Here is a 23674-nt window from a genome sequence, read left to right as displayed (position 1 = left end):
TAGGGTTTCATCAAATAAAGATGCAAACTCAAGACATGGAAAAAACGAGCTTCAGTATAAGTAATGGTAAATACGAATATTTAAGATTACCATTTGGTTTGAAAAATGCACCGAGTATTTTTCAGAGAGCTATGGATGACATACTACGTCCATATATAGGAAAGTTCTGCCATGTCTATATAGATGACATTATCATATTTTCAAATACATTACAGGAACATACCAAACACATATTTACGGTAATTAATACGCTTAAAGAAGCACATATGAAGATATCTTTAGAGAAAAGCACATTTTATAACGATCAGATTGAGTTTTTAGGTTATGTGGTAGCACATAATATCATTAAGACTAACCCTAATAAAGTAAAAACGATTAGCGAATATCCATTACCAACTACCTTAAGGCATTTACAGAGTTTCATAGGAATGATTGGATATTATAGAAAGTTTATAAAAAATTACGCTCAGATTTCAAAACCACTAACAAAGTATTTGTCAAGTGAAAACGGTCAAGTTTCCACGCACGTTGCAAAGAAAACGGTAGTAAATCTAGATGAGAGTGCAATTCAAGCTTTCAAAACATTGAAGGAACACCTTCGATCCCAGGTTGAGCTAAATCAACCAGATTATACGAACAAATTTGTTCTGACAACAGATGCGTCTGACGATGCAGTAGGAGCGGTATTATCACAAGATAATAAACCAATAACTTTCATTAGTAAAACATTAGATCCAACTGAAAGATCATATGCAACAAATGAAAAAGAACTATATGTCATAGTTTTTGCTTTAAAGAATTTAAGAAATTACCTATACGGTGTGACAAATTTAGAGATCCATACAGATCATCAACCCCTAACGTTTGCGATTTCAAAACGAAATCCTAATTCTAAAATGAAGCGTTGGCATAATTTTGTAGAATTAAAATAATTTACAAACCAGGAGCTACAAATGTAGTAGCAGATGCTCTTTCGAGACAAAATTTAAATCACCTAACGGATAGTTCTTCATCCGGTGCTACCCAGCAATCTGCAGAAAGCAGTGATAACGAAGAAATAAAAGAAACAACAAAGCCATTAAATCAGTTTAAACAACAAATTTTATTAAGCAAAAATCGCTTTACAATACATGAACAAGTACGAAACTTTAGTAGAACAAGACATATTATTGAAAACGATAAGTTAGACAATTTGAAGACAATATTAAAGGAATTTATTCAACCAGGAGTAGTAGCAATCTACTGCACACCAGAAGATCTATATGCAACAAAGAGAATGTTAAAAGAAACATTTAATAATACATTTTTGTACACAAAAATATTCCCTAACGACATAGTAAATAGAGACGATCAAGCAATGATGATCGAGCATACCAGAGCTCATAGAAATCATAAAGAAAATGTTAAACAAATTTATAGTTCATATTATTGGCCACAAATGAAGAAAGAATTTAAGGAATTTGTACGAAATTGCGAGATATGTAATAAGAATGAATACGACAGACACCCACAAAAAATACAAATTGGAGAGGCTCCAATTCCAAAGAAGGAGGGGGAACATGTACACCTCGACATATTTTTGCTCAGAATTTAAAATTTATGACTTGTATCGATTCATACTCAAAATTTTTATATATTAAAAATATCGAAGATAAAACAAAACTAGACGAGAAAGTATTAGAGATACTTCAGGCTTTCCCTGAAGCAAAGCATATTACAGTTGACAACGAACCAGGTTTTTCCACACCCCAATTCAAAACCCTAATGCAAAGATTAGGAATAATTATTTATTATTGCGATCCCCATCACAGTTCCACGAATGGACAAGTTGAAAGAGTTCATTCAACTTTAATCGAAATAGCTAGATGTCTAAAACAGGAATTTAGTTTAATAAGTGACTTAGAGTCAATATTTAGAGCAGCCCACCAATATAATAAAACGATACATTCAGTGACAAACGAAAAACCTTACGAAATATTGTATAACAAGAAAACACATGAAAATATACCAAATAGACTTTCAGAAGCACAAGGAAAAATGCTTCAGACCCATAACAAAAAGAGGAATACCAAAGAATATAGACCAAACCAAACAGCTTACGAGAAAATAGCAGGTTGTAGGAATAAGCTTTTACCTAGATATAAAAAACAGAAAGTTAAAGAAGACTTAGGAAGGAATATAGTTATTCACAAAAATAATAGAATTATACATAAGGATAATATTAAAACTTAAAAACTTAATTTTTATTAAAGACATACAACAAATAATAAATCACGAACACGAAACTATAACATTGACTGACCTTATGGACATATCAAAATTTAAAATATTACAAAATAAAGATGCGATAGTTATATATATGTATAAAATACCCAATAATCCAAAGAAATTGTAAACTTTATGAAACTAGAGCTATAAGTAAGAAGGGTGGTAAATTGGAAATAAATAAAGAAATAATCAAATGTAATAATACATTTTTAAATGTTGAAAATTGTAAAATGGAATTAAGAAATACATTTTGTAAATTGACTTGGAAAAATCTTGTTTGTCTAAAATTTTGAATAAAGAAAATGGAAATTGTACTAAAATTAAAGAAAAGAATAAGAATATAGAAATAATTAAAGATGGTGCCATTTTGTTGTCAGGTAACCATACTGTAGATAACAACTCTATAGAAGGAGTTTATTTAATAATTTTCGAAAACAAAACTATTATAGATAACATAACATACGAAAATCCAACTTCAAAAATTTGGAATTACATAAGAACGACTCATATTAACAATTATATAATTACAAAATATATGGATTCAGACAATAAAGATCTGAAATTTGAAAATATAAATTTAATGTCGAAATTAACAAAACATATTGAAAACCATCCATTTTCCATATTTCTATTAGTCATAATTATTGTCACAACATGTGTTATTTTAAATAAGTATATTAAATTACTATATCTTAAGAAACTTAGTAAAAGAAGAAACCAAGATGAGATCATGTTCGACAATATAAACAAACGAGTCATACTTCTGACGAAACGTCTTGAAGAAGAAGCGGGACGTTCTTCCTAAAGAAAGAGGGGAGTTAAGGAGTCATAATTACACAGAATTGGTAATTGAAATCGTGCCGAAGATGTAGAAATCGCAAACAGCCTACTAAGCACGTTCACGGGATCATATTGCACCTTATCCAGAATCCCGATGAGATCACCATCAACATATGGTTTCGTAGTTTTAAGATGTAATTAGTCATAAGTAAGAACAAAGGAAATCTTTGTATAAATAGTCCAGAGTATTAAGACTTTATGTTCATTTTGGTGCTCAATCAGTATTGTTCAATTTGTGTATCTTTAAGTTTAGAAATAAAATCTTTTTTAAAACTTACTCCGTGTAGTATATAATTTAATTTGCATATGTAATTGATATAATTTTGTGTTTTTCCTCCGCATGTTTATGTGCAAAAATGGAATAATGAAAATAAATGAGGAAATAAAAAAAAACTAATGAAGTTGGGGACCAAAGGAACATTAAACATACATAAGTGGATAGCATAGCAGAAAGGGGTGTTATGAACCCAACTACGTAATTTTTACAAATATGTACTGAAGTGACCCCACTGAAAATATTAATTAATAACTCTGTTTTTACAATCACTTGAACTATTTTTATTATCCTAGAAAAAAAATGTTCTTTTTTTAAAGTCAATCCAAGTAGAGAAAAAAAGTAGTCCTTCCTTCGTTAATGTCCCCTGAAATTCAGATGGTTTTTTGCGTTCAATGTCAAAAAAATCTGAACTTATGTTCAGATGGTGCCTTGAACCCGGCGATGACGCAGAAGCATAACGGCGCGAACGAGAGTCACTTTCGTCAGATTTCCTATTACTGAATTCGTTGGTGCACAGTGTGCACTTTTACATATTGTAATGTTTTACACCGAGTTCACAATAAAACTTATTTCGTTTATTTAATTTCCACGTATCTTTCCGTTCAAATGAAAACACACTATATTTATTGTATCCGGTCGGTGTCTAGGTTGCCCTTTTATACCGGAATTTCGAGATTCGAGAACGTCTTCGAAGGCATCTCGAAACTTCCTTTCCAGGAGGGGCGCTTCATACTTTCAGTCTAGTGGGATATTTTGGGATATTCAGCCTTCAAGGGATATTCAGCAGTCTTCGGGATGTGTTCAGAGGGTAGGTAGTCTCTTAATTATTAAAAGTAAGTTCACATTTCTACCTTTGGTGTAGTAGGTATTGTGTTCAGACATTTATCTTAAAAGTAGTTCAGTAATTCCTTATTACATTGCCCCCCCCCCCTCTTGGGATTGTTCGTCCCAAACAACTTCATTGCTTCTTTCACCATTATAACGATGTAAACGGTCACAATGAACTACCTTTAGTTTGCCTCTTACCCCTCTCTGCATACGGTAAACCACGTCGTTTGATTTGAGATCAAAGGTTATCTCATACATACAGAGGGAACATAAAAATATAAATACAAATTTACCATTCAGAACAGATGTAGTTGCTGAAATAAGAACTACAACGGATAAAGCGATATGGTCAAAGCAATACCCATATCCTCTCAGTGTGAATAATTTTGTCAATAAAGAAATTGAGAAATTATTAAAGAATGGAATAATTCGCCCAAGTAAATCGCCATATAACAGTCCAGTTTGGGTCGTTCCCAAAAAAGGATTTAATGAAGATGGTACACCGAAACATAGAATGGTGATTGATTTAAAAAAAATAAATGAAAATACTACATCTGACAGGTATCCAATTCCAGATACAAATGTCATATTGAGTAATTTAGGTAAAGCCAAATATTTTAGTTCTATTGATTTAGAATTAGGGTTTCATCAAATAAAGATGCAAACTCAAGACATGGAAAAAACGAGCTTCAGTATAAGTAATGGTAAATACGAATATTTAAGATTACCATTTGGTTTGAAAAATGCACCGAGTATTTTTCAGAGAGCTATGGATGACATACTACGTCCATATATAGGAAAGTTCTGCCATGTCTATATAGATGACATTATCATATTTTCAAATACATTACAGGAACATACCAAACACATATTTACGGTAATTAATACGCTTAAAGAAGCACATATGAAGATATCTTTAGAGAAAAGCACATTTTATAACGATCAGATTGAGTTTTTAGGTTATGTGGTAGCACATAATATCATTAAGACTAACCCTAATAAAGTAAAAACGATTAGCGAATATCCATTACCAACTACCTTAAGGCATTTACAGAGTTTCATAGGAATGATTGGATATTATAGAAAGTTTATAAAAAATTACGCTCAGATTTCAAAACCACTAACAAAGTATTTGTCAAGTGAAAACGGTCAAGTTTCCACGCACGTTGCAAAGAAAACGGTAGTAAATCTAGATGAGAGTGCAATTCAAGCTTTCAAAACATTGAAGGAACACCTTCGATCCCAGGTTGAGCTAAATCAACCAGATTATACGAACAAATTTGTTCTGACAACAGATGCGTCTGACGATGCAGTAGGAGCGGTATTATCACAAGATAATAAACCAATAACTTTCATTAGTAAAACATTAGATCCAACTGAAAGATCATATGCAACAAATGAAAAAGAACTATATGTCATAGTTTTTGCTTTAAAGAATTTAAGAAATTACCTATACGGTGTGACAAATTTAGAGATCCATACAGATCATCAACCCCTAACGTTTGCGATTTCAAAACGAAATCCTAATTCTAAAATGAAGCGTTGGCATAATTTTGTAGAATTAAAATAATTTACAAACCAGGAGCTACAAATGTAGTAGCAGATGCTCTTTCGAGACAAAATTTAAATCACCTAACGGATAGTTCTTCATCCGGTGCTACCCAGCAATCTGCAGAAAGCAGTGATAACGAAGAAATAAAAGAAACAACAAAGCCATTAAATCAGTTTAAACAACAAATTTTATTAAGCAAAAATCGCTTTACAATACATGAACAAGTACGAAACTTTAGTAGAACAAGACATATTATTGAAAACGATAAGTTAGACAATTTGAAGACAATATTAAAGGAATTTATTCAACCAGGAGTAGTAGCAATCTACTGCACACCAGAAGATCTATATGCAACAAAGAGAATGTTAAAAGAAACATTTAATAATACATTTTTGTACACAAAAATATTCCCTAACGACATAGTAAATAGAGACGATCAAGCAATGATGATCGAGCATACCAGAGCTCATAGAAATCATAAAGAAAATGTTAAACAAATTTATAGTTCATATTATTGGCCACAAATGAAGAAAGAATTTAAGGAATTTGTACGAAATTGCGAGATATGTAATAAGAATGAATACGACAGACACCCACAAAAAATACAAATTGGAGAGGCTCCAATTCCAAAGAAGGAGGGGGAACATGTACACCTCGACATATTTTTGCTCAGAATTTAAAATTTATGACTTGTATCGATTCATACTCAAAATTTTTATATATTAAAAATATCGAAGATAAAACAAAACTAGACGAGAAAGTATTAGAGATACTTCAGGCTTTCCCTGAAGCAAAGCATATTACAGTTGACAACGAACCAGGTTTTTCCACACCCCAATTCAAAACCCTAATGCAAAGATTAGGAATAATTATTTATTATTGCGATCCCCATCACAGTTCCACGAATGGACAAGTTGAAAGAGTTCATTCAACTTTAATCGAAATAGCTAGATGTCTAAAACAGGAATTTAGTTTAATAAGTGACTTAGAGTCAATATTTAGAGCAGCCCACCAATATAATAAAACGATACATTCAGTGACAAACGAAAAACCTTACGAAATATTGTATAACAAGAAAACACATGAAAATATACCAAATAGACTTTCAGAAGCACAAGGAAAAATGCTTCAGACCCATAACAAAAAGAGGAATACCAAAGAATATAGACCAAACCAAACAGCTTACGAGAAAATAGCAGGTTGTAGGAATAAGCTTTTACCTAGATATAAAAAACAGAAAGTTAAAGAAGACTTAGGAAGGAATATAGTTATTCACAAAAATAATAGAATTATACATAAGGATAATATTAAAACTTAAAAACTTAATTTTTATTAAAGACATACAACAAATAATAAATCACGAACACGAAACTATAACATTGACTGACCTTATGGACATATCAAAATTTAAAATATTACAAAATAAAGATGCGATAGTTATATATATGTATAAAATACCCAATAATCCAAAGAAATTGTAAACTTTATGAAACTAGAGCTATAAGTAAGAAGGGTGGTAAATTGGAAATAAATAAAGAAATAATCAAATGTAATAATACATTTTTAAATGTTGAAAATTGTAAAATGGAATTAAGAAATACATTTTGTAAATTGACTTGGAAAAATCTTGTTTGTCTAAAATTTTGAATAAAGAAAATGGAAATTGTACTAAAATTAAAGAAAAGAATAAGAATATAGAAATAATTAAAGATGGTGCCATTTTGTTGTCAGGTAACCATACTGTAGATAACAACTCTATAGAAGGAGTTTATTTAATAATTTTCGAAAACAAAACTATTATAGATAACATAACATACGAAAATCCAACTTCAAAAATTTGGAATTACATAAGAACGACTCATATTAACAATTATATAATTACAAAATATATGGATTCAGACAATAAAGATCTGAAATTTGAAAATATAAATTTAATGTCGAAATTAACAAAACATATTGAAAACCATCCATTTTCCATATTTCTATTAGTCATAATTATTGTCACAACATGTGTTATTTTAAATAAGTATATTAAATTACTATATCTTAAGAAACTTAGTAAAAGAAGAAACCAAGATGAGATCATGTTCGACAATATAAACAAACGAGTCATACTTCTGACGAAACGTCTTGAAGAAGAAGCGGGACGTTCTTCCTAAAGAAAGAGGGGAGTTAAGGAGTCATAATTACACAGAATTGGTAATTGAAATCGTGCCGAAGATGTAGAAATCGCAAACAGCCTACTAAGCACGTTCACGGGATCATATTGCACCTTATCCAGAATCCCGATGAGATCACCATCAACATATGGTTTCGTAGTTTTAAGATGTAATTAGTCATAAGTAAGAACAAAGGAAATCTTTGTATAAATAGTACTCTCCAGAGTATTAAGACTTTATGTTCATTTTGGTGCTCAATCAGTATTGTTCAATTTGTGTATCTTTAAGTTTAGAAATAAAATCTTTTTTAAAACTTACTCCGTGTAGTATATAATTTAATTTGCATATGTAATTGATATAATTTTGTGTTTTTCCTCCGCATGTTTATGTGCAAAAATGGAATAATGAAAATAAATGAGGAAATAAAAAAAAACTAATGAAGTTGGGGACCAAAGGAACATTAAACATACATAAGTGGATAGCATAGCAGAAAGGGGTGTTATGAACCCAACTACGTAATTTTTACAAATATGTACTGAAGTGACCCCACTGAAAATATTAATTAATAACTCTGTTTTTACAATCACTTGAACTATTTTTATTATCCTAGAAAAAAAATGTTCTTTTTTTAAAGTCAATCCAAGTAGAGAAAAAAAGTAGTCCTTCCTTCGTTAATGTCCCCTGAAATTCAGATGGTTTTTTGCGTTCAATGTCAAAAAAATCTGAACTTATGTTCAGATGGTGCCTTGAACCCGGCGATGACGCAGAAGCATAACGGCGCGAACGAGAGTCACTTTCGTCAGATTTCCTATTACTGAATTCGTTGGTGCACAGTGTGCACTTTTACATATTGTAATGTTTTACACCGAGTTCACAATAAAACTTATTTCGTTTATTTAATTTCCACGTATCTTTCCGTTCAAATGAAAACACACTATATTTATTGTATCCGGTCGGTGTCTAGGATGCCCTTTTATACCGGAATTTCGAGATTCGAGAACGTCTTCGAAGGCATCTCGAAACTTCCTTTCCAGGAGGGGCGCTTCATACTTTCAGTCTAGTGGGATATTTTGGGATATTCAGCCTTCAAGGGATATTCAGCAGTCTTCGGGATGTGTTCAGAGGGTAGGTAGTCTCTTAATTATTAAAAGTAAGTTCAGTATTGTGTTCAGACATTTATCTTAAAAGTAGTTCAGTTATTCCTTATTACATTGCCCCCCCCCCTCTTGGGATTGTTCGTCCCAAACAACTTCATTGCTTCTTTCACCATTATAACGATGTAAACGGTCACAATGAACTACCTTTAGTTTGCCTCTTACCCCTCTCTGCATACGGTAAACCACGTCGTTTGATTTGAGATCAAAGGTTATCTCATACATACAGAGGGAACATAAAAATATAAATACAAATTTACCATTCAGAACAGATGTAGTTGCTGAAATAAGAACTACAACGGATAAAGCGATATGGTCAAAGCAATACCCATATCCTCTCAGTGTGAATAATTTTGTCAATAAAGAAATTGAGAAATTATTAAAGAATGGAATAATTCGCCCAAGTAAATCGCCATATAACAGTCCAGTTTGGGTCGTTCCCAAAAAAGGATTTAATGAAGATGGTACACCGAAACATAGAATGGTGATTGATTTAAAAAAAATAAATGAAAATACTACATCTGACAGGTATCCAATTCCAGATACAAATGTCATATTGAGTAATTTAGGTAAAGCCAAATATTTTAGTTCTATTGATTTAGAATTAGGGTTTCATCAAATAAAGATGCAAACTCAAGACATGGAAAAAACGAGCTTCAGTATAAGTAATGGTAAATACGAATATTTAAGATTACCATTTGGTTTGAAAAATGCACCGAGTATTTTTCAGAGAGCTATGGATGACATACTACGTCCATATATAGGAAAGTTCTGCCATGTCTATATAGATGACATCATCATATTTTCAAATACATTACAGGAACATACCAAACACATATTTACGGTAATTAATACGCTTAAAGAAGCACATATGAAGATATCTTTAGAGAAAAGCACATTTTATAACGATCAGATTGAGTTTTTAGGTTATGTGGTAGCACATAATATCATTAAGACTAACCCTAATAAAGTAAAAACGATTAGCGAATATCCATTACCAACTACCTTAAGGCAGTTACAGAGTTTCATAGGAATGATTGGATATTATAGAAAGTTTATAAAAAATTACGCTCAGATTTCAAAACCACTAACAAAGTATTTGTCAAGTGAAAACGGTCAAGTTTCCACGCACGTTGCAAAGAAAACGGTAGTAAATCTAGATGAGAGTGCAATTCAAGCTTTCAAAACATTGAAGGAACACCTTCGATCCCAGGTTGAGCTAAATCAACCAGATTATACGAACAAATTTGTTCTGACAACAGATGCGTCTGACGATGCAGTAGGAGCGGTATTATCACAAGATAATAAACCAATAACTTTCATTAGTAAAACATTAGATCCAACTGAAAGATCATATGCAACAAATGAAAAAGAACTATATGTCATAGTTTTTGCTTTAAAGAATTTAAGAAATTACCTATACGGTGTGACAAATTTAGAGATCCATACAGATCATCAACCCCTAACGTTTGCGATTTCAAAACGAAATCCTAATTCTAAAATGAAGCGTTGGCATAATTTTGTAGAAGAATATGCACCTAAAATAATTTACAAACCAGGAGCTACAAATGTAGTAGCAGATGCTCTTTCGAGACAAAATTTAAATCACCTAACGGATAGTTCTTCATCCGGTGCTACCCAGCATTCTGCAGAAAGCAGTGATAACGAAGAAATAAAAGAAACAACAAAGCCATTAAATCAGTTTAAACAACAAATTTTATTAAGCAAAAATCGCTTTACAATACATGAACAAGTACGAAACTTTAGTAGAACAAGACATATTATTGAATACGATACGTTAGACAATTTGAAGACAATATTAAAGGAATTTATTCAACCAGGAGTAGTAGCAATCTACTGCACACCAGAAGATCTATATGCAACAAAGAGAATGTTAAAAGAAACATTTAATAATACATTTTTGTACACAAAAATATTCCCTAACGACATAGTAAATAGAGACGATCAAGCAATGATGATCGAGCAAACTCATACCAGAGCTCATAGAAATCATAAAGAAAATGTTAAACAAATTTATAGTTCATATTATTGGCCACAAATGAAGAAAGAATTTAAGGAATTTGTACGAAATTGCGAGATATGTAATAAGAATGAATACGACAGACACCCACAAAAAATACAAATTGGAGAGGCTCCAATTCCAAAGAAGGAGGGGGAACATGTACACCTCGACATATTTTTTGCTCAGAATTTAAAATGTATGACTTGTATCGATTCATACTCAAAATTTTTATATATTAAAAATATCGAAGATAAAACAAAACTAGACGAGAAAGTATTAGAGATACTTCAGGCTTTCCCTGAAGCAAAGCATATTACAGTTGACAACGAACCAGGTTTTTCCACACCCCAATTCAAAACCCTAATGCAAAGATTAGGAATAATTATTTATTATTGCGATCCCCATCACAGTTCCACGAATGGACAAGTTGAAAGAGTTCATTCAACTTTAATCGAAATAGCTAGATGTCTAAAACAGGAATTTAGTTTAATAAGTGACTTAGAGTCAATATTTAGAGCAGCCCACCAATATAATAAAACGATACATTCAGTGACAAACGAAAAACCTTACGAAATATTGTATAACAAGAAAACACATGAAAATATACCAAATAGACTTTCAGAAGCACAAGGAAAAATGCTTCAGACCCATAACAAAAAGAGGAATACCAAAGAATATAGACCAAACCAAACAGCTTACGAGAAAATAGCAGGTTGTAGGAATAAGCTTTTACCTAGATATAAAAAACAGAAAGTTAAAGAAGACTTAGGAAGGAATATAGTTATTCACAAAAATAATAGAATTATACATAAGGATAATATTAAAACTTAAAAACTTAATTTTTATTAAAGACATACAACAAATAATAAATCACGAACACGAAACTATAACATTGACTGACCTTATGGACATATCAAAATTTAAAATATTACAAAATAAAGATGCGATAGTTATATATATGTATAAAATACCCAATAATCCAAAGAAATTGTAAACTTTATGAAACTAGAGCTATAAGTAAGAAGGGTGGTAAATTGGAAATAAATAAAGAAATAATCAAATGTAATAATACATTTTTAAATGTTGAAAATTGTAAAATGGAATTAAGAAATACATTTTGTAAATTGACTTGGAAAAAATCTTGTTTGTCTAAAATTTTGAATAAAGAAAATGGAAATTGTACTAAAATTAAAGAAAAGAATAAAAATATAGAAATAATTAAAGATGGTGCCATTTTGTTGTCAGGTAACCATACTGTAGATAACAACTCTATAGAAGGAGTTTATTTAATAATTTTCGAAAACAAAACTATTATAGATAACATAACATACGAAAATCCAACTTCAAAAATTTGGAATTACATAAGAACGACTCATATTAACAATTATATAATTACAAAATATATGGATTCAGACAATAAAGATCTGAAATTTGAAAATATAAATTTAATGTCGAAATTAACAAAACATATTGAAAACCATCCATTTTCCATATTTCTATTAGTCATAATTATTGTCACAACATGTGTTATTTTAAATAAGTATATTAAATTACTATATCTTAAGAAACTTAGTAAAAGAAGAAACCAAGATGAGATCATGTTCGACAATATAAACAAACGAGTCATACTTCTGACGAAACGTCTTGAAGAAGAAGCGGGACGTTCTTCCTAAAGAAAGAGGGGAGATAAGGAGTCATAATTACACAGAATTGGTAATTGAAATCGTGCCGAAGATGTAGAAATCGCAAACAGCCTACTAAGCACGTTCACGGGATCATATTGCACCTTATCCAGAATCCCGATGAGATCACCATCAACATATGGTTTCGTAGTTTTAAGATGTAATTAGTCATAAGTAAGAACAAAGGAAATCTTTGTATAAATAGTACTCTCCAGAGTATTAAGACTTTATGTTCATTTTGGTGCTCAATCAGTATTGTTCAATTTGTGTATCTTTAAGTTTAGAAATAAAATCTTTTTTAAAACTTACTCCGTGTAGTATATAATTTAATTTGCATATGTAATTGATATAATTTTGTGTTTTTCCTCCGCATGTTTATGTGCAAAAATGGAATAATGAAAATAAATGAGGAAATAAAAAAAAACTAATGAAGTTGGGGACCAAAGGAACATTAAACATACATAAGTGGATAGCATAGCAGAAAGGGGTGTTATGAACCCAACTACGTAATTTTTACAAATATGTACTGAAGTGACCCCACTGAAAATATTAATTAATAACTCTGTTTTTACAATCACTTGAACTATTTTTATTATCCTAGAAAAAAAATGTTCTTTTTTTAAAGTCAATCCAAGTAGAGAAAAAAAGTAGTCCTTCCTTCGTTAATGTCCCCTGAAATTCAGATGGTTTTTTGCGTTCAATGTCAAAAAAATCTGAACTTATGTTCAGATGGCGCCTTGAACCCGGCAATGACGCAGAAGCATAACGGCGCGAACGAGAGTCACTTTCGTCAGATTTCCTATTACTGAATTCGTTGGTGCACAGTGTGCAATTTTACATATTGTAATGTTTTACACCGAGTTCACAATAAAACTTATTTCGTTTATTTAATTTCCACGTATCTTTCCGTTCAAATGAAAACACACTATATTTATTGTATCCGGTCGGTGTCTAGGTTGCCCTTTTATACCGGAATTTCGAGATTCGAGAACGTCTTCGAAGGCATCTCGAAACTTCCTTTCCAGGAGGGGCGCTTCATACTTTCAGTCTAGTGGGATATTTTGGGATATTCAGCCTTCAAGGGATATTCAGCAGTCTTCGGGATGTGTTCAGAGGGTAGGTAGTCTCTTAATTATTAAAAGTAAGTTCACATTTTTACCTTTGGTGTAGTAGGTATTGTGTTCAGACATTTATCTTAAAAGTAGTTCAGTAATTCCTTATTACATTGCCCCCCCCCCCCCCCCTCTTGGGATTGTTCGTCCCAAACAACTTCATTGCTTCTTTCACCATTATAACGATGTAAACGGTCACAATGAACTACCTTTAGTTTGTCTCTTACCCCTCTCTGCATACGGTAAAAAAACGTCGTTGATTCTGGTTATTACTGTGTAAGGGCCTTCCCAGTTTTGTTGTAGCTTCGGTGATAGTCCCTTTTGTCGGTAGGGATTGTAAAACCACACAAGTTCTCCTTCTTGAAACCCTTTTGCTGTCGCTCGTGAATCATATCTTGTTTTCATCCTGTCACTAGACGCTTTTATATTTGTCCTTGTCCGTTGGTGAATGTCAGCCAGTGTTCCTTTCAGGTTATCTACATACTCATCTATTTTATGTGGCTCGTTTGGAACACATCCGAATTTTAGCTCACTTGGAAGGCGTATTGTTGACCCAAATAAGAATTCCGATGGTGTATGTCCACTAGAACTATGTGTTGCACTTCTATAAGCCATCAAGAATAATGGAATATGTCGATACCAGTCTCGTTGATTATTATCATTGACTACTTTTGCCAGGTTCTTTAAGTGCCCTGTTAAATCGCTCAACCATCCCATCCGATTGTGGATGAAGCGGTGTTGTTCTCGTCTTCTTGATGCCAAGGAGTGAGCAAACCTCTTGAAAGATCTTAGATTCGAAGTTCCTTCCTTGGTTGGAATGAAGTTCCATGGGTACTCCGAACCTGCTCACCCAATGAAAGAAAATCTTATCGTTCCTGGTTTGGGATAGCAAATGCATCAGGCCACTTGCTGATGTAATCCATCACTACGAGTATGTACCGGTTCCCGTTTTTGGTTTCGGGAAAAGGACCTGCCACGTCTATTGCTATTCTCTCGAAAGGTGTACCCACATTGTACTGCTGCATCTGGCTTTGGATTTTTTTAGCTGGTCCTTTGCTAGCGGCACAAGTATCACATTTTCGGCACCACTTTTCAACGTCTTCTCTCATACGTAACCATTAGAATTGTTGTCGTAGCTTTTCCAGCGTTTTGTTGATGCCTAAATGGCCTCCAGAAGTTTCATTGTGCATCTCTCGAAGAACATCATTAACCTTTGACTGAGGTACGACTAGCTGCATTACATAGGATTTACCATCTGCGGATTCCCATTTACGCCTGAGTAGCCCTTCTTGCACATGAAGCGAGTCCCATTGTGCCCAATATGCTTTGAGAGTGGGGCTTCGGTCCGAGATGTCGGCCCATTCTGGTTTCTCTTGATGTTCCTTCCATGCAAGGATGGGTTCGATGTCCGAATCTTCCTGTTGGGCCATCCGCTCTCGTTCTTCTAGCAACGACAACTTCCTTTTCTTCTAGCCGTGTGCAATGCTTGCAGTCTTGCTCGCACGGGCGCACAGTGGTGCCATTCTGCGTTTTTGGCGTCAAAATTCATTTGCACGGCCATTTCTGGACGAAAAGTCATGAAATTTCTTACACTGAATGATTATAGTATGGAGAATACCCAAAGGCTGCCAACGCCGCTATTTCATGCATTTTTTTTAAATTTATCACAATTTTGAGATCTCTTCTATTTATGTTTCATAAGAAAATTGAAAATTTTGGGGTTATATGGTTGCCAACTATGTTTTTAGGTAAATATAAGAAAACATGATATAATGAAAAATTTCAATGTTCAATAAAACTGAAAATTTATTTTTTCCGTAAACTTAAATATACTTTCCAAATAGATTTTAGCGTTTTAAATTCAAATCGAGAGTCAAAAAAAATCTATGACGTCACGTTTCGAAGATAAAAATTAATTTTGATCTGCTTATATCTCGAAAACGTGACGTCAAAGATTTATTTTGACTCTGGATTTGAATTTAAAACGCTAAAATCTATTTGAAAAGTATATTAAAGCTTACGGAAAAAATAAATTCTCAGTTTTATTGAACATTGAAACTTTTCATTATATCATGTTTTCTTATATTTACTTAAAAACATAGTTGGCAACCATATAACCCCAATATTTTCAATTTTCTTATGAAACATAAATAGAAGAGATCTCAAAATTAAGAAAAAATGCATGAAATAGCGTAATTAGAGGTCTTAAAGTGTGTTTTACTAAATTGGCATTTTTTGGACTTTATTCTCAAGTTTTTTGATTTTTTTGTAGAGAAAATGAATCTATGAGTTCTAAATCTTAAATCTAACACCTTTTTGACATGAATTTAGCCCAATTTATAGCTTATATACTGTTTTGAAAATGAAAATTCTATTTTAACGCTCATTCTCTCCGCCATTTTGGAGCCGCCATTTTGAATAAAAAAAAGTTGGCAGCCTTTTCGTTTTCTCCATACTATAATCACTCAGTGTACCAAATGTCATGACTTTTCGTCCAGAAATGGCCGTGCAAATGAATTTTGTCGCCAAAAACGTCAAATGGCACCACTGTGGGGCGCCGAGATAATGCGTCTGCATTTGAATGCAGCTTTCCTCTTCGATGTTGAATCTGAAATTGATATGTCTGAAGTATCTCGATCGGTCTTGCTACTTGACCCTCTGGATTTTTGAAGTTCAAAAGCCAATTTAGTGCACCATGATCTGTGCGAAGAAGGAACTTCTGTCCATAGATGTACTTATGGAAGTGCTCTGTTGCCAATACTAGAGCTAGAAGTTCCCTTCTGGTCTGAAATAGGCAACGACCTTTTCTTCTCCGTCATGAACTTGCGATAAAACAGCACCAACTCCAACATTGAATTGTTTACCTGGAGTCGGATAGGCCAGCACAGGAGCTTCACACAACCGCAGCTTCAGTTCCTGAAAGCTTTTCTCACACTCACCTGACCATTTAATGGGTTTACCTTTCTCCGTAAGTTGGTGCAAGCTTTTGGCGATTCTCGCAAAATCCTTCACAAATCGTCGATAGTACGTTGCCAGACCGAGGAAACTCCGAAGTTGATGCTTGTCCTGAGGGGTTGGCCAGTTCTTCACAGTGTCAACTTTTTCAGGATCAGTCTTCACTCCTTGGGATGAGATGATATGCCCCAAATATTTAACCTCGGTCTTGAAAAGTGCACATTTCTTTGGATTCAACTTAAGATGTGCTTCTCGTAGCCTCTGAAATACAGCCTTTAGGTTTTCACAATGGTCATCAAATGTTTTTCCGTAAACGATGACATCATCCAAATAGACTAGGCAAGATTTCCATGTTAATCCATTTAAAACACACTCCATTAAACGCTCAAAAGTAGCTGGAGCATTACACAGCCCAAACGGCATGACATTAAACTACGACAGACCATTTCCTGTGGAGAAAGCCGTTTTTCCCGATCTTCTGGATGGATTTCTACCTGCCAGTAACCACTCCTGAGGTCCAAAGTTGAAAACCATTGTGCTCCTTCCATTGTCTTTCTGGGTGAAGAGAAGATATCAGCATATTCGTGTAGAAGCCTTCCAGCAACATTAACCTGATGTTGACTCAAGTTGTCTGATTTGAGTTTTTAGTTTCTCCGAGTTCACAGTCATCCGTGTGTCCGCCTCGTTGATCTTAGTTATTGCGGACACAGATTCACATTGCCCAACAACTTCTCTTTTCTTAAGCTTGATTGGGTACGGTTTGATGTTAAGTATCCGTACAGGTACCATGTTGTTCTTTGGTGCCACAAGAGTCTTCCCGATGATGATGTTTTGGGCACTTTGCTCAACTTCTGGCTCGACCATAAGGTATCAATGTCTTCCAAATTTCCCCTTTAGTTTCGTCCACACAAAAACTTCTGAAGAAGGAGGTAGACACATGTCTTGTCTTGCCATAGACCATTGGAATCTCTAAATTTCTGTATTTCAGGACTTGATAACCGATATCCAAAATGATTCCATGCTCCTTCATGATGCACTCGTCACATATATCTGCCACCAAAAACACATGTGAAAACTCTAGTTCTGCCATACGGATCGTAAGACGAACTTCACCGTACACCCTTGCTGCTTCTCCTATGGCGGTCCTCAGACGGTAGCTGTTGGTGTTATGTAGCCATGTCATCTTCACCAAGTCTCTTCGTACAATAGAGGCGGTGGCACCGGTGTCAATTGTAGCCACGTGTTGTTTGTTCTTTATGGTCGCCTTCACTGTCAGACTTTTGTTGTCTCGTTTAATTTGTGAGACTTGAATTGTGGTTTTGGGGCCATCGATACCAGTAACAAGCTTCTGGGATTCAAGTTGAGGATGAGTGTTTGTTGTATCGCTTACCTGTTGTTGGGCAATATTCCTGTTTCCACAGTGTTGGCAAGGAGTTCTTCTTGGTGGCAACCTGCACTGCCGCTGGAGATGTCCTGTCTTGTTACAGTTCCAGCATCGAGCAGCTTCGTCTCGCTGGTTTCTTTGGAATGCGAGTTTTTGACAAGAGCATTCCTCCACTGTAACTTCTCTTACCCGATGAACGCCTTGAGAAGCCTGTTCTGCTGCTTCCATAGTTAGTGCGAACGCTAATGCTTCTGGTAGGGAACGTTTTCCGGCTGTTCGAATTGCTCGCTGAAGATTTATATCAGATACAGCACGAACAAAGGCTTCTGTCGCAAACTGATTGATAATGTCGTCTCCTGCTGTCGGATATGCCAGATGAGCTAACCTTTCAATATCAGCTTGGAGTTGTAGCAGAGTTTCTCCTCTTTTCTGGACTCTTGTATTGAGTTGGACGCGGAAAAAATCCTTGTATCAAACCCTCCTAGTGGGTGCCGGGCTGTAATGATCACCACAGTTTATATCTTGTGCGTTTTTGGAAAGATGGGGATCAGCTAAGGTCAGGTTGCATAGCTGTGTTGTTCTCCTCAATAGATAAACAACCAGAAATGCAATTTTACCATCGATACAAGGTTCCCAATTTTCAGTGGTTTGGTGAGCGCTGTCATAATCCGTGCCGAAGAAATGGAAGGCTGATGGATAAGCCAGTCGAGAACGAGCTCTTTCGGATGCCTTGGCAGGATCCGTCATAATTTTTGCCTTGCCCCGGTAATCGGCTCTGCCGGGGTTGACCTTTCCTTTCCGACCTTCAATTAAAAACTCAAATTTAAAAATGGACAAAAATGACAAAACAGACTGTACGACTTCCGAGATGGAAGATGAACTTCTGGCCTCGAGCCAGGAGATTTGTTCAGATAATGCTGGAGGCACTAGCATTTCTGAGCAACCTTCAAAAACTGGAAGTGCAGGCGGTGCCAGCAGTACCCCTGTACTTCGACCCGCAATAAACCAAATAAAGCCTTCGGGTAGCAGAGCCAGCCAAAGCCATGCTACCCGGCGTAAGAGAAGATCAGCAAGTTCGCATCGGAGAGCGCACGAAAACGATGCTGCTGATAAGGTCAAATATGGGAAGATTGTTGAGGAGTACAACAATCTTCTCATTAAGCCAAAAAAGTCGGTTAAGAGAATTAGATCGCCTGAGGAAGCTTATCCTCCTCAGAAAAAGTCTAAAGCAAACGGCACCAACAAGACAGCAGATGAGAGCATCGCAATCGCGCACTTTAAGTGAGATTGTCAGAGACGATCTTCAAGTGGCGGTTGTAGATGAGCCACTGACAACAGAGCTCTGATGTCAGTGTGGAACTCCATCGAGGCTAAGCTTTCTGAGATGGTCTTTCTATATACCTTATCTGCAACTGAGGGACCCTACCCAAGTTTCGACTCTGGTGAGATGCTTATTGGATACAGGGTAATCAAGTGCGAGGATGTGTTCTCTAGGGATTTCCTTATTAAAAGTGTAGCTGAGGTCAGCAACAAATGGGATGGCTTGAAGCTCAAGCTTATCCCAGCTAAGGAAATTCCAAGACAACCACTGGCTCGCATTTGGCTGCCCCTCATGAGCATCAAGCCAAGCGGACCGGAGCTGATCCGCAGTCTCCAGAAAATAAACCCGCTGATTCGTATGCATGACTGGGTAGTCATTAAGACTGAAGAGCCGCAGAAGAACAGCGCGTCTATTATTCAAGAGCCCTGGGTTAATGGCCTCCGAGTAAGGGGCCTCCAAGACAGCCAATACGACCTTTTTTACAAGCCCGTCAGTTCGAACCAAGGTAAGCCAAGAACTTGTATTTTAGCTAAAAAACACTTAAAAGCTTTTTTGTGTCCTAATCTTAGCACCTCTGATTTGACCGTTGTCAAATTGGAGGGTTCAAATACTGAGGGTTTACTCTTGGCCTCTGCGTCGACCAGCAGTCACCGCCGGAGGAAGTACGCAGGCTGACAACTCAAGCCAGTACCATGAAGACAAGCCTACTCATCGGGTGTGACGCAAATTCACGTCATACTCTGTGGGGTAGTTCTGAGATCAATGAACGAGGTGAGTCTTTATTTGATTATATCATTGAAAATAACCTTTCTCTCTGCAATAGAGGTACTACTCCAACCTTCACTTTCCCGAGTTCGGGAAATTATGAAGGATGGGATAATGTACTAGACATTACCATTATAAACAACTACTCCAATCTACAGGTAGAAAACTGGAGAGCATCCCCTTTAAAATCCTTTTCAGATCATAGTTGGATTCTCTTCCAACTCAAATTTGAAACTTAAACCCCACCCCCTTATAGAAATCCCAAAAGATTTGACTGGAAGAATTTCGGTCAAGTTTTTAGTGCAAAACTACGCAGTATACCCAATCTGAGCACAGATACGGTTGAAGATCTTGAATCAAAGGTTATAACCTTTGAAAGATCGATGATCACTGCCTTTAAAGTCTCGTGTCCATTGAGACATAGCAGCAAAACATTTCCTCCTTGGTGGAATGAAGACTTGTCTAATCTGAGGAAGATGACTAGAACAATCTTCAACATCTGCCACAAATACAAATTTTATCAACCCTATAAAGATTGCTTAAAAGTCTATAAGCGTACTATAACTTTAGCCAAAAATGAAAGCTTGGAGGAATACTGTCATTCCATAGAAGATATTAAGGATTCCGCCAGGTTAAGCAAGGTTTTATCGAAAGAACATTCTAACCCCTCGTTCCTTAAAAAGCCTGACGGATCCTGGACAATATCTCCAGCTGAATCCTTGGAACTACTAATGACTACTCACTTTCCGGGGTGTGTGGATAGCACCTCTGAAGTGAACATAAATCCCACCTTGCTATCAGTTACGACAGAGCGAGTAAACTCCTTGATAACAAGAGAAAATATAGCTTGGGCTATTAATACTTTCTCTCCGTATAAATCCCCAGGCCCTGATGGTATTCTGCCTATTATGCTGCAAAATCAGCAAGAGATAGCAGTTCCATATCTTGAAAAAATCTTTAAAGGCTGCCTTCTTCTTAATCATCCAAGTCTTGGAGACAAGTTAGCGTGGTTTTCATACCCAAAGTGGGCAAAAGAGGACATGAATCCGCGAAGGATTTCCGGCCAATAAGTTGAACATCTTTCTTACTTAAAGCCTTAGAAAGAATCTTGGAAACTCATATTAGAGACATTTTCAAAAGATGTTCCTTAGCTAGTTCGCAGCACGCTTATATGAGGGGCAAATTTACGGAAACAGCCCTCCATGAAAACGTTCTCTTGCACCTTTTACCCATAGACCTTCATATAAAATACCAGGTTTCTTGTAGCGTTTTAAGGCTAAAAGAAACAGGCTGTTGGAAGGCAAAACCTTTTGGTCACAGTGACACAGCAAATTGAATACAATCGGATATGCTTCTGACACCCACGGACTACTGCACTCCTATTTTGAATACTGTAATGAATTGCAAGGTCAGCTTCCCGTCTAGATCAGACTGGGAAGAAGGCTTTGTGACGAGAGACTTCGACACCTGCATTTTCACTGATGGCTCAAAAATGGATTGTGGGGTCGGTGCGGGTGTCTACTATGAATCCCTCAATATCTCAAAATCCTTTCGACTACCAAACTTTGCCAGTGTATTCCAAGCGGAATTGCTGGCAATTAAAGAAGCTTGCAAATTACTTAGCCTATATCCAAATCAAAACCAGAGCATAGCTATACTAACAGATAGTCAGGCAGCTATAAAAGCAATTGCTTCGGTCACGACATCCTCCAAATTAGTTCAACAGTGCAGAGAGGAGCTCTCATTGCTGAGTGGAAGCCTCACAATCACTCTCATCTGGATCCCAGGTTACAGTGGTTTTGAAGGCAATGAAAAGGCGGATGAACTGGCCAGGCAAGGATCGGCCCTTCATGAGTCTCTAGCAGAAATAGTTAACATCCCCATGGGAGTCATGAAGGGCGATATCTTCTTAAAATACCTAACAAAAGCCAACATATCCAGAAAAATCTGGTCCACCTATAATAAATCCAAAACATATGACCTAATCTCTAGACCCAGAAAAGAAATTAGCAGGATCGTTGCGTTAGTACGGGACATTGGCCGATAGGAGAACACGCAGCAAAGCTGGGTATTCCTTACAACACCTTTTGTCGCAGTTGTTTGAATCAGCAGGAAAAAGAAACGGTATTCCACTTCCTATACCAATGTCCTGCCCTTGCTAGAAGTAGAATGCTCTCTCTGGGCAGTGAATTTTTCAACGATATAAATAACATCTCAGAATTAAAGATCAAAGACTTGATCTCATTCCTCAATGCAACGAAGTGGTTTTAGGCTAGCCTAAACACTCGTATGTATTGAAATCACTTTATTCCAATTAACCCATTTATAACTCATAGGTTTCGCAAGTTTTGGAATCAAAACGGCGCATTTTGCGCTAATTGGGTCATCAAGCTAGGCTGCTTATGACCGCCATCTCTACCTACCTACCTACCTTATTTATTGTTAAAACACACGCGCACTTTCTATTTTATTCGCGAAATTATCTGATTCACACAAATAAATAAGTTTTATTCCACTTTTCTGATACCAATGTAAAGCTTTATTCCGGGTTCACAATAAAACTTATTTAATTTACACTTATATTTCCGTTCAAATAAGAACACACTTTAATTCAACTCAATTTACTTTTATTATTCGCTCAAACAAACACACTTTTAAATCACTTTATTTACTACTAACAATTCGCAACACTTTATTTCACTTTGTACTGTACTCTTTCACTTTCAAGATTAAACTGTGTCCGGTCGGCAGTGTTGTCACTTTACTGCAATTGCAGTAGATCTACTGCATTTTTTTCCAAAAATAAATCTACTGCTTTTAAAAAAAATCTACTGCACTTTTAGTTTTGAGAACAAAAATTTCACTTCAGCAAATGTAAACCAAAAAATATTTTTTTTATTCAGGCATTGAATGCAGCCATTCTCAAATTTTTGAACGCACCCTTTTCTTTCTTTTTATGCATACGGCTTATGGCTACCGGCTTTGTTATGAATGATTGTCAGCTATGAATGACATAAACCTGTTGCTTCTTTCATTGTTGGTTTTTTGTTTGTTTATCTTATTTTGTTTGTAAGAAGAAACTTTGATAAAATGGATAAATATTTAATTAAATCTAGTCGAAAAAGGTATTATAATATTTAGATTCTTGAGATTAAAAAAACAAACTAGTTTATTTTAATGTATTTATTAGTGATACACAAAAAAACGCCCTGCAGAGGAAGAAAATCAAAGTGTTTCACAAAAAAAAACGACCTGCAGAGGAAGGAAATCAATGTGTTGACCAAGATCCTGGTCCAAGCACAAGTTTGTAAGTTTATTTTTTTCAAGTATTCTTTAGATATTGTAGTTTGCAGC

The sequence above is a fragment of the Episyrphus balteatus genome, chromosome 1 (assembly GCF_945859705.1).
Source record: "Episyrphus balteatus chromosome 1, idEpiBalt1.1, whole genome shotgun sequence".
In the NCBI taxonomy this organism is placed as follows: domain Eukaryota; kingdom Metazoa; phylum Arthropoda; class Insecta; order Diptera; family Syrphidae; genus Episyrphus; species Episyrphus balteatus.
Note: the sequence above shows the minus strand (reverse complement) of the source record.